The sequence below is a fragment of the Rutidosis leptorrhynchoides genome, chromosome 2, assembly GCF_046630445.1.
Source record: "Rutidosis leptorrhynchoides isolate AG116_Rl617_1_P2 chromosome 2, CSIRO_AGI_Rlap_v1, whole genome shotgun sequence".
NCBI lineage: Eukaryota > Viridiplantae > Streptophyta > Magnoliopsida > Asterales > Asteraceae > Rutidosis > Rutidosis leptorrhynchoides.
In genome coordinates, this window is record NC_092334.1 from 452,137,244 (window position 1) to 452,153,670 (window position 16,427).

Here is a 16,427-nt window from a genome sequence, read left to right on the forward strand (position 1 = left end):
ATGGACCAAACTGTAAAATCGCATCATGTTAGCACTATTCTGAATCTATGCTTGATTCAAAATACACCGCAAAATGTACACCAAGACCACATCCTATGTAGTGTTGTTTTGCCGTTGTGTAAGACCTGATTTAACGTAACGCGATCACACGATTTTCACCACTATCGTGCCTCCACGGCGCCGCTGTGGGGCGTGATGGTCCAAAAATATGGCCGGCGCGATGGCTCGATCACATGCAGGTGATGGTGGTGGTATCCAGTGAGCTAATGCCATGTGTTTGTGGCAATGGTCATATGGTCGTTTGTAATTTTTTTCTTTTATAAATACTACATCTCTTTTACCATTTTTTTCACACACTTCATTCTATATCATTCTATACATAAAAAAATGGTAAACACTTTGTTCAAAATGTTTGATATTTGGAATTCTGATGATGAAGAAGATTTAGATTTTTTACGAGCAATTGCCAAAGAATTGGATGCTGACGAGGCTGAAGAAGCTGCCAACAATGAACGAGTTCGACAACCTCGAGCTTATATTAGCAGAGATCGTGAAGAAGCAGGTAAAACTTTACACAAACACTATTTTCAAGAGCATCCAGTATATCTCGATCGACAGTTTAGAAGACGTTTTAGAATGAGTAAAGATTTATTATTACGCATTGTCAAATGATATACTAAGTTATGATGTAGAACCTTTACCAAATCATTTCGAATTTTTTAAACCAAAAAGAGATTCTCTTGGTCGACTAGGTTTTACTACAATACAAAAAGGTTACATGTGAGTTGCGTCATTTGGCGTATGGTACAACAGCAGACATGTTTGACGAATATTTACAAATGTCGGAAGTTACATCAATAATATGTCTTAATATGTTTTGTAAGTGTGTTTTAGAACTTTACGTTGATGAATATTTGAGGAAACCAACGAGTAGCGATATAGCTCGTTTGTATAGTGCTCATGAAGACAAGCATGATTTCAAGAGAATGCTTGGAAGCATCGACTGCATGCATTGGAAGTGAAAAAAATTTCCAGTTGCTTGGAAATGGCAATATACTGGCGGTCATCAAGGTCACCCAACCTGTGACGACCCGAAAATTTCCGATTAAATTTAAAATTTATCTTTAAGTGATTTCGACACGATAAGCAAAGTCTGTTAGGTTGAGTCTCAAAAATCTTGACTGTTTCATATATTCATATGACCTTCGACCATTTTAGACGATTCACGAACAATTAATTTTAAATAGATATGTGTGTATGTATATATAAATAATAAATCGAAATATAATTTGAAGTATTATGTGTTGTTGTTATAAAAAAAAATTAAAAATAAGATATTATAATAATTATTATTTAAAAACATATCTATATATAAATAAGGTATATTAAAAATAAATATTAAATGATTGCAATACTCGTTTGATGTTCCGATTGATAGTAAACAAGTTAAAATCAAACTCATATGATTTTAAAAATAAACGGTGATCCTAAAATGAGTTATGTAAATTATAGGCTTATTAAAAATATATTTAGGAGCACAAAATACTAGCCCTAATAAAACTGTCGGTAGAAAAATCCAATTAATCGAATGATTGCACTGTTTTTAATTTAATTGCTTTCCACTAATTTGATCCACTTGCAATCTTTAACATATCTTCCTCTATCTATATTTAACTACCAGGAGATACATATATTATATATATGGACAACATGCATGATTATACACCACTCACTCATATTTAACTTTACAACTACTATGTTCCTTATTTTCTATTACCACTGCACATCAAGCTAGATAATGATTTATTCAATTGTCAATTCCCAAACCAAAACTTATATAGTGGATAACACTAAATGATAAAGGTGACTAGAGTACACGTTTTCTTAAAAGTTTGTTCATATACTATTATTATTATATTAATTAATTAATAATTAACATATATATCCATAATGCATCGACAATATCATACACATATATTTCGTCTTTGTTTTCTTCTGTGATTTTAATCTTTCCTTTGTGTAAATACAAAGAACCAACCCCCACAACTATTATTGATTCAATGGATCTTAATCAACCACATAGACATCCACTGTGATGACCCGAAAATTTTCGATCAAATTTAAACTTTAATCTTTATATGTTCGCGACACGATAAACAAAGTCTATGATGTTGAGTCTAAAAATATTTGAAACTCTTACATGAATGCATTTACCCTTTGACCATCAACTGTTCTCGACGATTCACGAACAATTAATTGCAACTAGATATGTGTGTATATATATATAAACATGGTAATTGGAATTATAAATTGTGATATTATATGTCGTAATATATATATATATATATATATATATATATATATATATATATATATATATATATATATATATATATATATATATATAATAAATATTACAGATTCAATATATTGTATAATTGATAAACGGTAATAAATTGTAATATATTAAATTTAATTACAAGTTAAAATATAGTTAATATATTACTTTCAATATTGATTTCAGTACTATTAATATTATTAATTTAATATATAGTATATATAAATATATATATATATAGATAGGAGATTAGATAAGCAAACATTTATTATATCAATCTCATTATTATTATTAATATTAATATTAATTATATTGTTATAATATATAATAAAAAAAATTTAAACATGTAAATTAATATTACTAGTATTATTATTAAGTATTATCATTAAGAATCATTATTATTATTATTATGTAATATCATTATTATTATTATAAAAAAAATAATAATAATAAAACAATTTATTAAAATTATCATTAATAATATCATTACTAATATTAATATAACTATTAGATTATTATTCTAAATATTATTAGTATTATTATGATAATTATTATTAACAATATTATTATGTTATTAATAATATTTCAGTATTATTATTATTTATTATTAATAGAATTATTATTATTAATATTAATTATATATAAGAAAAATCAAGGAAAAAGAATCTCAACCTGTTGCAAGTATCTATCAAACTTTATATGATTTTGTTTGTGTCTTCAATCCGTTAGCTGTCTTTATCAGATCGTACAAACAAGTGGAAATGTGATAAAGTAATTTTGTTTTCTATACTCCTGCACAAAAATTCTGTCGACCCATTCATCACAAATAATGAATCGATATCTCAGTGTTATTACTTAATTCATTTGAGTTCTCAACCCTCTGTATCAATTATAGCTTTCGTTGATTGTTAAAAATTTTATAAGGTAAGTATTTTTTTTAAAACCAGTCGATATCTCTGTAACGACATGTTCTAATCAAAAGCTCAATCGCGAATAAATTTTAAAAATCTAAACATACAGTTCTGTTAGGAATCATCTCTTTAAACTATCTGGAATGTTTCAACGTTCAATTTTGAGTATCAAGCTTTAATTTATGAGTCAAACTTTATGATTGAAAAAGTCAAACATTAGTTCTTGATCAAATTCGACGTTGCTGTTATGATTTCAGTTAAATTAATGAATCAAATAGTTTCTAATAGTGATTTAAAAACTTTTTCATTCAGTAATCGGGGTCTGTAACAACTTCAATTTCAAAATCATTAGTAGTGTTCATACGTATTTTTTTTTTTACATAACAGCTTTTTTTTCTTCTATTTTTCTTTTGTTTTAATTATTTTAAATCCTTTCTAAATGATTCTGCATCAATTATAAGTCCTAGATTTAATAAGAAAATTATGGTTAACTATGAGTCATCCCTGGTCGATTTATTATGCGAAGAAGAAGAAAATAGGTTAGAAGGTGGGAGAGGTTAAATAAAAACTAAGAGGAACATAAAAAAGAAAGACAGCTAGATCAGACGGTTATGAGTGTGTTTGTGTTTGCGAGAGGTCATGGGTTCGATTCCCGATTTGGGTGGTTTTATATTTTTTTGGAGCTTTTAAGGTAACAACCATCATCATCATCATTATTATTATTATTATTATTATTATTATTATTATTATTATTATTATTATTATTATTATTATTATTATTATTATTATTATTATTATTATTATTATTATTATTATTATTATTATGGTTAATATTATTATTGATATTATTAGTGTTAAAAATTATTGATATTATTATTAGGTGTATAAGTATTATGATCATTATTATTATTATTATCATTATAGGTATAAATAATATTATTAGTAGTAAACTTATCATTATTAGTATTATTATTATTATAAGCATTAATTATCATGTATTATTATTAATAAGATTATAGTTAAATTATTATTATTATTATTATTATTATTATTATTATTATTATTATTATTAACATAACTACTATTATTATTATTACCATTACCATTTTTTTTATTAGAGTTAACATTATTATTAAAGTTATTATTACTACTAAAATAGTCAGTATTAACAAAATTATTATTTTCATTACCATTACTATTAAATTATTCAATTTATTAAAAACTACTATTATTATCATGAGATTTATTATAAAAACTATCATTAATATTATCCGTTATAGAATTATTAATACTATTATCATTATTATTAATATTAGTACTATCATTATTATTATTGTTATCACTTAAAATATTATTTTAAAATACTACTTTAACAAATAAATGATATTTATATAAAAATATATTTAATACATATAACATAACAAAAATTTAATGTACAAAATGATTATATGAAACATATATATATATATATATATATATATATATATATATATATATATATATATATTAATATAAAAAGGATATAACTAATAAATTTACATATACATTTATTCGATTACAATTATGTATATTAATAAAAATACAAATGATACAGGTTCGTGAATCCGAGGCCAACCTGCATTGTTTAGTTGTTCAATGTCGTTATATGTATTTTTACTACAAAATACAATACGGTGAGTTTCATTTGCCCTTTTTTACTCATTACATTTTTGGGCTGAGAATACATGCAAATGCTTTATTAACTGTTTTACAATATTTATATGTGTGAGTTTCATTAATCCCTTTTTAAATGCTTTTGCAATATATATTTTTGGGACTGAGAATACATGCGCTGTTTTTATAACTGTTTTACGAAATAGACACAAGTACGTGAAACTACATTCTATGGTTGAATTATCGAAATCGAATATGCCCTTTTTATTAAGTTTGGTAATCTAATAATTAAGGAACAGACACCCTAATTGACGCGAACTCTAAAGATAGATCTATCGGGCCCAACAAGCCCCATCCAAAGTACCGGATGCTTTAGTACTTCGAAATTTATATCATGTCCGAAGGAGGATCCCGGAATGATGGGGATATTCTTATATGCATATTGTGAATGTCGGTTACCAGGTGTTCAATCCATATGAATGATATTTTTGTCTCTATGCATGGGACGTATGTTATGAGAAATGGAAATAAGAAATCTTGTGGTCTATTAAAATTATGAAATGATTATTTATGTTAAACTAATAAACTCACCAACCTTTTGGTTGACACTTGAAAGCATGTTTATTCTCAGGTATGCAATAAATCTTCCGATGTGCATTTGCTCATTTTAAGGACATTACTTGGAGTCATTCTTGGCATATTTCAAAAAACGTTGCATTCGAGTCGTCGAGTTCATCAAGATTATTATTAAGTTAATTATAGTTAGATATATTATGAAATGGTATACATGCCATCAACTTTCGATGTAATGAAAGATTGTCTATTCAAAAACGAATGCAATGTTTGTAAAATGTATCATATAGAGGTCAAGTACCTCGCGATGTAATCAACTGTTGTGAATCGTTTATAATCAATATGGACTTCGTCCGGATGGATTAGGATGGGTTTTTACAGTTGGTATCAGAGCAGTGGTCTTAGCGAACCAGGTCCGCAATAGTGTGTCTAATTGATAAGTCGTTAGGATGCATTAGTGAGTCTGGACTTCGACCGTGTCTGCATGTCAAAAGTTTTACTTACCATTCGTGTCAAAAATCATCTACTTATTATCCTTAGGAAATTATCTGCTTATCATTCTTTGTCTAGACACATCTTACTGCAATGATTGCATGTATAGTGTATAGACAAAATCTATATCTTAGCGTATCTGTCACAGTAAACTTTATCTGACACGTTTCCTTAATTTTTTTCGTAATTTATGGGATCTTTGGAAGTATGTATAGATATTCTATATATAATTAGAATATCATTCGATATTCAAAAATCATTTCATATCAAAACCCTTTAACTGATCGTGATAGATGGATCCTACACCTAGCTTAGATTCCATTAGTTCCGGAAGCGATTTCGAGATGTATATTGAAGTAGACTCCGAAGTCAATGAACCAGAAGTGCCTCAACCATTTAGTTATTTTTCTTTCTGCAGGAGATGGGGGTGGGTCCGAGACTTACTCACTCGATGGAGAAATGAAGAAGGCGAGCCCTACCGCGAACCAAACTTACCTCCTAACATCGGAGAAAATGATGTATTCACAGGTGAACCCATGCGCAACACTGTATTCACCCTTCTTGCTAAAGTTTTTCACCTCGAATGTCGCATTACTGCAATCTCAGAAAATATTCAACCTCTACTTCCGAATACCAATAGAAGGGGAATATTAGAAGAAGTTAGGGAACTTCGAATTGATAATCAAGATCTATCGAATTAGATGAGTGGATGTATAGAAATGATAGAGGGTAGGATAGAAAACCTGACAAGAATGGTGCGTGATCTACAAGCTATACTTACTACACCAACATCATCACCAACCTCAGCACCAACAACACTTGTAGCACTGACAGCAACAATACCACCATCAGCAGCACCATCAGCATAACCAGTACCAACCACAACAACATCATCACACGTCTCAACCTCGCAGTCTATACCTCTAGCATAATCATCGTTCTACGAATCGTTCTACATAGACTATCTCCATCCTTCATGGCGATTATATAATCTCTAATGTTTTAGAGATTATGTACTCTAGTTTTAGCCGTAAATCTGATGAGTTTAATATCACATTGACTCATTAAATCCATGATTACGTCTGAAGAAAATATATATGTATATATGTTTTCATAAAGATGGTAATTAAAAGTTTTATTGTACAAACTGTTAATGGTGAAAATATTTTAACGGGTAGGTAATACCCGAGAAATATTTAGATTTCACATTAATAAGTTACATTGTACGTTCTTCGAATCTAATTCAACAGTCTTTTACTATCCTACTTACATCCATCGATATACAAATCCGTTCACCACAGAATAACCATATTCATCCAATTTCATATTGATATTTTGATTTATCAGAATTCAACAAGTGGCATAATGAAGAAAACATTTGACAAAATAAAATTTGTTAGAAACAAACAAATTAACTATGAGAAATTTTGTTAAGAATCCACACTAACTGTTCCTAACTAATTGTTCCTAGCTAACTGATTACATTTTATTTATCGCAATTTAATTATCGTAATTTACATTCTCGCAATTTTATTTATTGTCATTTAATTTTCTGTTATTTACTTTACGCACTTTATTTATCATCATTTAATTTCTGTTATTCATTTTATGCACTTTAAATATCGGGACATGTATACAATGTTTTGACATATCATATCGACCCATCTATATATATTATTTGGAATAACCATAGACACTCTATATGCAGTAATGATCGAGTTCTCTATACAGGGTTGAGGTTGATTCTATAATAATATATATAAGTTTGAGTTGTGATCGAGTCTGAGACATGTACACCGGTCACGATACGTATTAGTTAAATTCGAATATTATATATTAAACTATATATATGAATTATTGAATTACTATCTATGGACTATCAACTGAAGACTACCGACATTGGACAATTAAAATGAATTAAAATACTAATTATAACATATGAAACTAAATAATTCTTCAAGTTTGCCACTTGATTTCATCTTAAACCTCATTTGTATTTTGATGATTTCAATCTGCGTTCAAACCTTTCATGATTCTTGAAAACATCTCAATCGAGAGGATGAACCAACCGCACATCATTTACGGAAGAAAAGAGTGATGCATATAGCTATGCACCTGAAAACACTCGAAACCTAAGTAAACGTTTAACATGTATCTGTATTAGATCCTTTAGCATTATTATTACCCAAAATAAATTTACAATACCTTTTCAAAGTAGCCAAATTTGTCACAGCTTCAGAAAATCAACTTCGACTTTCATTCGGATTAGCCTTATTATAATCTTGATTATATAAGTTACCTTTCGTCATCGTTACCGGAGAATCGTTTATATTTCACCACCTTAGCAGTAAATTTACCAGCAATTTCATTGATCTCTGACCTTCCGAAGAATCATTATGTTCATTGAAACCCTATCATATACTCATCCGTATCTTGTAATGAAAATTGCCATAACAATTACCAAGGTTTAGCAATCAGTATTTTGAAATCTCGCAGCATGTCTACATCAACAGTTATATGTATACATATAACAATTATCTCCTAGAATTACGATCTTCAATTCTAAAATTTTGAAAAGCACCCAGCCTACAAATCAATACATTGAACTTTGAAAAAGCTGAATGAAGCAGCAGAAACTGTAGGCAACCGTAAAAGACCTTAATCGTCGAAAGTTTGATGATAAAGAATGGAGTATTGGAAGCACTCAATAGAAAATTTAGTACTAAAAAGCAGATTATGCGAAACTATGAAAGAAGCCGTAGACAAATCACAAAGAATAAGTCTGACTTCAAAGAATCTAAATGATTCAATGTCTGCTGAAGTCTTTAGCGAATATCTTGTTCCTTACTCTAAACCCTTGCGAACATTAGTCTCCATCATCCTCTGATCTTAGATATTCAAAGATATTATCGTATCTTTCATTATAAATATCTTCCATATTTCTGAAGATATTTTCATAACTATTCTTATCTGAAATCATTAATCTCTTAGTGCTATCAGTGTTACATCATATAGAAACTGTTAGTTTCTATATTCTGTGAACTTTCGAGCTTAAAAATATGAATGTTATTGAAGTAATGTTGGGAACTGATGCATGAGTTAGTATAATATAATGACACTTGATCAACGTGATTATATTACAGTAAGTCATGCTGAGTTTCTAAATGGGACATGATGATTCACAGATTATAACGTCATCATGTGCCATGTTACACGACTTTTACATTCTATTTAATCTCTAAACATATCATGACAATATTTTCTTAATGATTCGGTCTTTTTCGTGATCTTCTGGTAATTTGACAAATCAAGATCGTGCCATTACGATTTCCTTCTTAGAACATTAACCATGTTCATTCCAAAATCCATACCTACGAATTCCGGACCATTATTCGCTTGACTCGTGGACGGGAAGAGAAAACGAAAGCATGAAGCTCCGAAATATAATGGAGAATACAAAGCTCGACAACAACACATAAATTACAAACCGTGCATATCAATACGTATTGCCACGTAAAGGCACGGGAAAATTAATAACACTATAACCCCAGGATAATAGTAAGTAAATAAAATCCTCCGGTGGTAGATGAAAGGGAAGAATGACAGATATGAAATTTAAGAGGATATCAAGGATCAGAATGGGATGGTGCATATTAACGAATGTTTTAAAGTATGAGTTGAGGGAGGAAGAATAGAAGGTGTGAGTTGTAAGGAAACGACGGGGGTGTATTTATAGTAAAATATCCGACAAGGCAAGCAAAATGAATGATCACATTTAAAACGGATCCTAATTTCCTTAATTACTGAAGAATCAAATCTTATCACGAAGATTTTCTCTAAATCCCATGAATTTCGGAAATCAATCATAACTACGTCATCAGTCAAAACAATTCTATATTTACTCCTTCTACTCTCTTGCGATAGCTTCACTTATACACTTCATATAATCAAATTATTTTATCTATATTACTCAATAATGATAAAACTCTATCATCACCTCATATTCGTCATGAAAATATTTTTATAGTTAGCCATGATGACCTCGATCAAATTTCGGGACGAAATTTCGTTTAACGGGTAGGTACTGTGATGACCCGAAAATTTCCGATCAAATTTAAACTTAAATCTTTATATGTTCCCGACACGATAAGCAAAGTCTATGATGTTGAGTCTAAAAATATTTGAAACTCTTACATGAATGCATTTACCCTTTGACCATCGACTGTTCTCGACGATTCACGAACAATTAATTGTAACTAGATATGTGTGTATATATATAAACATGGTAATTGGAATTATAAATTGTGATATTATATGTCGTAATATATATATATATATATATATATAGATAATAAATATTATAGATTCAATATATTGTATAATTGATAAACAGTAATAAATTGTAATATATTAAATTTAATTACAAGTTAAAATATAGTTAATATATTACTTTCAATATTGATTTCAGTACTATTAATATTATTAATTTAATATATAGTACATATAAATATATAAATATATATATATAGATAGGAGATTAGATAAGCAAAAATTTATTATATCAATCTCATTATTATTATTAATATTAATATTAATTATATTGTTATAATATATAATAAAAAAAATTTAAACATGTAAATTAATATTACTAGTATTATTATTAAGTATTATCATTAAGAATCATTATTATTATTATTATTATGTAATATCATTATTATTATTATTAAAAAAAAAAAAAATAAAATAATTTATTAAAATTATCATTAATAATATCATTACTAATATTAATATAACTATTAGATTATTATTCTAAATATTATTAGTATTATTATGATAATTATTATTAACAATATTATTATGTTATTAATATTATTTTAGTATTATTATTATTTATTATTATTTATTATTAATAGAATTATTATTATTAATATTAATTATATATAAGAAAAATCAAGGAAAAAGAATCTCAACCTGTTGCAAGTATCTATCAAACTTTATCTGATTTTGTTTGTGTCTTCAATCCGTTAGCTGTCTTTATCAGATCGTACAAACAAGTGGAAATGTGATAAAGTAATTTTGTTTTCTATACTCCTGCAAAAAAATTCTGTCGACCCATTCATCACAAATAATGAATCGATATCTCAGTGTTATTACTTAATTCATTTGAGTTCTCAACCCTCTGTATCAATTATAGCTTTCGTTGATTGTTAAAAATTTTATAAGGTAAGTATTTTTTTTAAAACCAGTCGATATCTCTGTAACGACATGTTCTAATCAAAAGCTCAATCGCGAATAAATTTTAAAAATCTAAACATACAGTTCTGTTAGGAATCATCTCTTTAAACTATCTGGAATGTTTCAACGTTCAATTTTGAGTATCAAGCTTTAATTTATGAGTCAAACTTTATGATTGAAAAAGTCAAACATTAGTTCTTGATCAAATTCGACGTTGCTGTTATGATTTCAGTTAAATTAATGAATCAAATAGTTTCTAATAGCGATTTAAAAACTTTTTCATTCAGTAATCGGGGTCTGTAACAACTTCAATTTCAAAATCATTAGTAGTGTTCATACGTATTTTTTTTTTTTTACAGAACAGCTTTTTTTTCTTCTATTTTTCTTTTGTTTTAATTATTTTAAATCCTTTCTAAATGATTCTGCATCAATTATAAGTCCTAGATTTAATAAGAAAATTATGGTTAACTATGAGTCATCCCTGGTCGATTTATTATGCGAAGAAGAAGAAAATAGGTTAGAAGGTGGGAGAGGTTAAATAAAAACTAAGAGGAACATAAAAAAGAAAGACAGCTAGATCAGACGGTTATGAGTGTGTTTGTGTTTGCGAGAGGTCATGGGTTTGATTCCCGGTTTGGGTGGTTTTATATTTTTTTGGAGCTTTTAAGGTAACAACCATCATCATTATTATTATTATTATTATTATTATTATTATTATTATTATTATTATTATTATTATTATTATTATTATTATTATTATTATTATTATTATTATTATTATTATTATTATTATTATTATTATTATTGTTGTTGTTATGGTTAATATTATTATTGATATTATTAGTGTTAAAAATTATTGATATTATTATTAGGTGTATAAGTATTATGATCATTATTATTATTATTATCATTATAGGTATAAATAATATTATTAGTAGTAAACTTATCATTATTAGTATTATTATTATTATAAGCATTAATTATCATGTATTATTATTAATAAGATTATAGTTAAATTATTATTATTATTATTAACATAACTACTATTATTATTATTATTATTACCATTACCATTTTTGTTATTAGAGTTAACTTTATTATTAAAGTTATTATTACTACTAAAATAGTCAGTATTAACAAAATTATTATTTTCATTACCATTACTATTAAATTATTAACTTTATTAAAAACTACTATTATTATCATGAGATTTATTATAAAAACTATCATTAATATTATCAGTTATAGAATTATTAATACTATTATCATTATTATTAATATTAGTACTATCATTATTATTATTGTTATCACTTAAAATATTATTTTAAAAAACTACTTTAACAAATAAATGATATTTATATAAAAATATATTTAATACATATAACATAACAAAAATTTAATGTACAAAATGATTATATGAAACATATATATATATATATATATATATATATATATATATATATATATATATATATATATATATATATATATATATATATATATATTAATATAAAAAGGATATAACTAATAAATTTACATATACATTTATTCGATTACAATTATGTATATTAATAAAAATACAAATGATACAGGTTCGTGAATCCGAGGCCAACCTGCATTGTTTAGTTGTTCAATGTCGTTATATGTATTTTTACTACAAAATACAATACGGTGAGTTTCATTTGCCCTTTTTTACTCATTACATTTTTGGGTTGAGAATACATGCAAATGCTTTATTAACTGTTTTACAATATTTATATGTGTGAGTTTCATTAATCCCTTTTTAAATGCTTTTGCAATATATATTTTTGGGACTGAGAATACATGCGCTGTTTTTATAACTGTTTTACGAAATAGACACAAGTACGTGAAACTACATTCTATGGTTGAATTATCGAAATCGAATATGCCCTTTTTATTAAGTCTGGTAATCTAAGAATTAGGGAACAGACACCCTAATTGACGTGAATTCTGAAGATAGATCTATCGGGCCCAACAAGCCCCATCCAAAGTACCGGATGCTTTAGTACTTCGAAATTTATATCATGTCCGAAGGAGGATCCCGGAATGATGGGGATATTCTTATATGCATATTGTGAATGTCGGTTACCAGGTGTTCAATCCATATGAATGATATTTTTGTCTCTATGCATGGGACGTATGTTATGAGAAATGGAAATAAGAAATCTTGTGGTCTATTAAAATTATGAAATGATTATTTATGTTAAACTAATGAACTCACCAACCTTTTGGTTGACACTTGAAAGCATGTTTATTCTCAGGTATGCAATAAATCTTCCGCTGTGCATTTGCTCATTTTAAGGACATTACTTGGAGTCATTCATGGCATATTTCAAAAAACGTTGCATTCGAGTCGTCGAGTTCATCAAGATTATTATTAAGTCAATTATAGTTAGATATATTATGAAATGGTATACATGCCGTAAACTTTCGATGTAATGAAAGATTGTCTATTCAAAAACGAATGCAATGTTTGTAAAATGTATCATATAGAGGTCAAGTACCTCGCGATGTAATCAACTGTTGTGAATCATTTATAATTAATATGGAATTCGTCCGGATGGATTAGGACGGGTTTTTACATCCACTAACTCATCTTTCAACCTATCTAATTCTATTTCCTTTTTAATTTCACTTGACAATTCTATTTTATTTAATACACATTCATGTGCATAATTAAAAACATTGTTCCTCTCCTTCTTCTTATGTTGTCGACCAAGTAACATCACCTTGAACCATCATTTCCAAACAACCACCTTGATCACCCAAGTAACTCGAACACCGAACCACCATCGTCATCTTGATTGTTTCTACTACTGCTGCATTTTGTTTAACGAGCCAAACTCAAAAACCAAGGAAACCATATTGGGTGCTACCACTTCGGTTAGAATCCACAACAACAAGCCACCATCACCTTGCAAACTTTGATCAACCACCACCATCGATCGCACTTAAATCCAGGCTACTGTACGTGTGTTCTCTACTCCGAAAACCCTTCGAAAATCTACTGCAAAGTCTCTGCTATTCGTTGCTGCTCCTGCTGCTGTACCTGCAATGATCAAACCATTTTTTTTCCACAATTATTAAACAAAATTGAATGTTACTTGATTCTTTTTCAAAAACAAGGACCAACAAAACACCATACAAGAACCTGTTTCCTTCCTGTTACTATCACCAAACAAACCCTCACAATATGTTACTACTATTCGCTGTACAAGCCTTCAAAACAGTTACTACTTCCTGTTTTTGATTCAAACACCATCACATACCTACTGCTACAACAACCTTGTGAATTCTACTTATCGGCTAAACTACCACCATGACATATTACCTTCGAATACCATCACTTAACACCTACGGACGGCTGCTGAGGATATGTTTCTATTTTCTGGTTCAACACAATACCACATTCAACACAAATAACCACCATCAAGAATCAATCGAAGGTTTGTTGTATGCTGCAATCCACTTGAACCAATCCAATCAGTTATGTTAATTTTATTACTATTTCTGTTTCAATAGAACAACCAAACTATTACTGTTGCTATACAGGCTTCGTTTTTGTTTTATTTAGACTCACTATATGAACACCACTAACCCTCATCATCTTTATCGATCCCCATCATCAAACCCACTAAGAACACTATTAATTGATGCTCTAGATCGATCAAATAATAATACAGGACATATAAAAAGAATTAAGAAATTAAGGAAATTATTGAACCGGTCACTTACCTGATCTAGTGATGAACCGATGACTTATCGATCGATTGGTGACCAATGACCTATTCGATTGATTGATTGTTGCTGCAACTTTCCACTGCTCAATTCCTATTGTTAATCGAATTCCTGTTCCTGCTTAGGTCGACGACCAGAACCCCCAAAACTGAAACCATGACTGATTGATGATGATTAAGATACGGAAGTGAAGAATAGATGATGATGGTGAGGATAATCGCGATGCAGACGATGATGATGAATCTGGATGAAATGTATCTGATCGAACCCTACATACACCCATTTAATCGATTTATTTAAACAGTGTTGGGCCAGGTTCCTTCCTCTGTTGGGCCGAGGTCCATTTTTTGATTTGTGTTGTTGGGCCGAAAAGAAGAAAATGGGTTAAATATAGTTCGGGTATAATATACATCAGAAAGTAACCAACATCTTCATGGTTTGGTGTGTTTCTATTAACTGAGAGGTCTCGGCTTCGAGCCCGGGCTGCGACATCTTTTTAGGAAGCTATTCTTTAAGGTAGTATACTTATTATTCATATTATTATTATTATTATTATTATTATTATTATTATTATTATTATTATTATTATTATTATTATTATTATTCTGATTAATATTATTGTTGTTATTATTATTATTACTATTAAAATTATTATTATAAGTTATTATTAGTACTAATACATGAAATGAACATAATTTATGATTATGATTATAATTACAAAAATGAATATTATTATTAGTTAAGTATTATTATTACTATCATATTATGATTTATTATTATCAGTAAATATTAGTATTATCATTATTATAAATGTTATCAGATCATTACAAGTATTATTAATATTACTAAGTATCATTGTTAGAATTATCATTTAAACATTAATACTATTAATATGATTACTAACGTTATTATTAAAACTATTGTTATAAAAATTATCATTATTATTACAAATATTATTTTTATGAAAACTATCATTTTATCTTATCATTATTATCTTTTCATCAAAATATATTATTATTACTATCATTATTATTATTAGCATTATAATTATTATTATTATCCTTATTCTAGTAATATTATTAACTATTATTTTGCAAATAAATGAAATTTATATAAAAATGTATTATCTACATAAGTATACCAATATTAGTTAATTATATGTTTTAACTAATATTATTTTACATTAATATAACGTTAATTAAATTATATATCAAATAACTATTATAACATATTATAAATATTAACAAAATTATATATATAAGGATATTAATATTAATACATAATAAATACATATAAATTGTTTGAATACGATTATATGCTTTAATATATATATATATATATATATATATATATATATATATATATATATATATATATATATATATATATATATATATATATGAATGATATAGGTTCGTGAATCCAAGGATAACCCTACACTTGTTCAATGTCGTCATATGTATTTT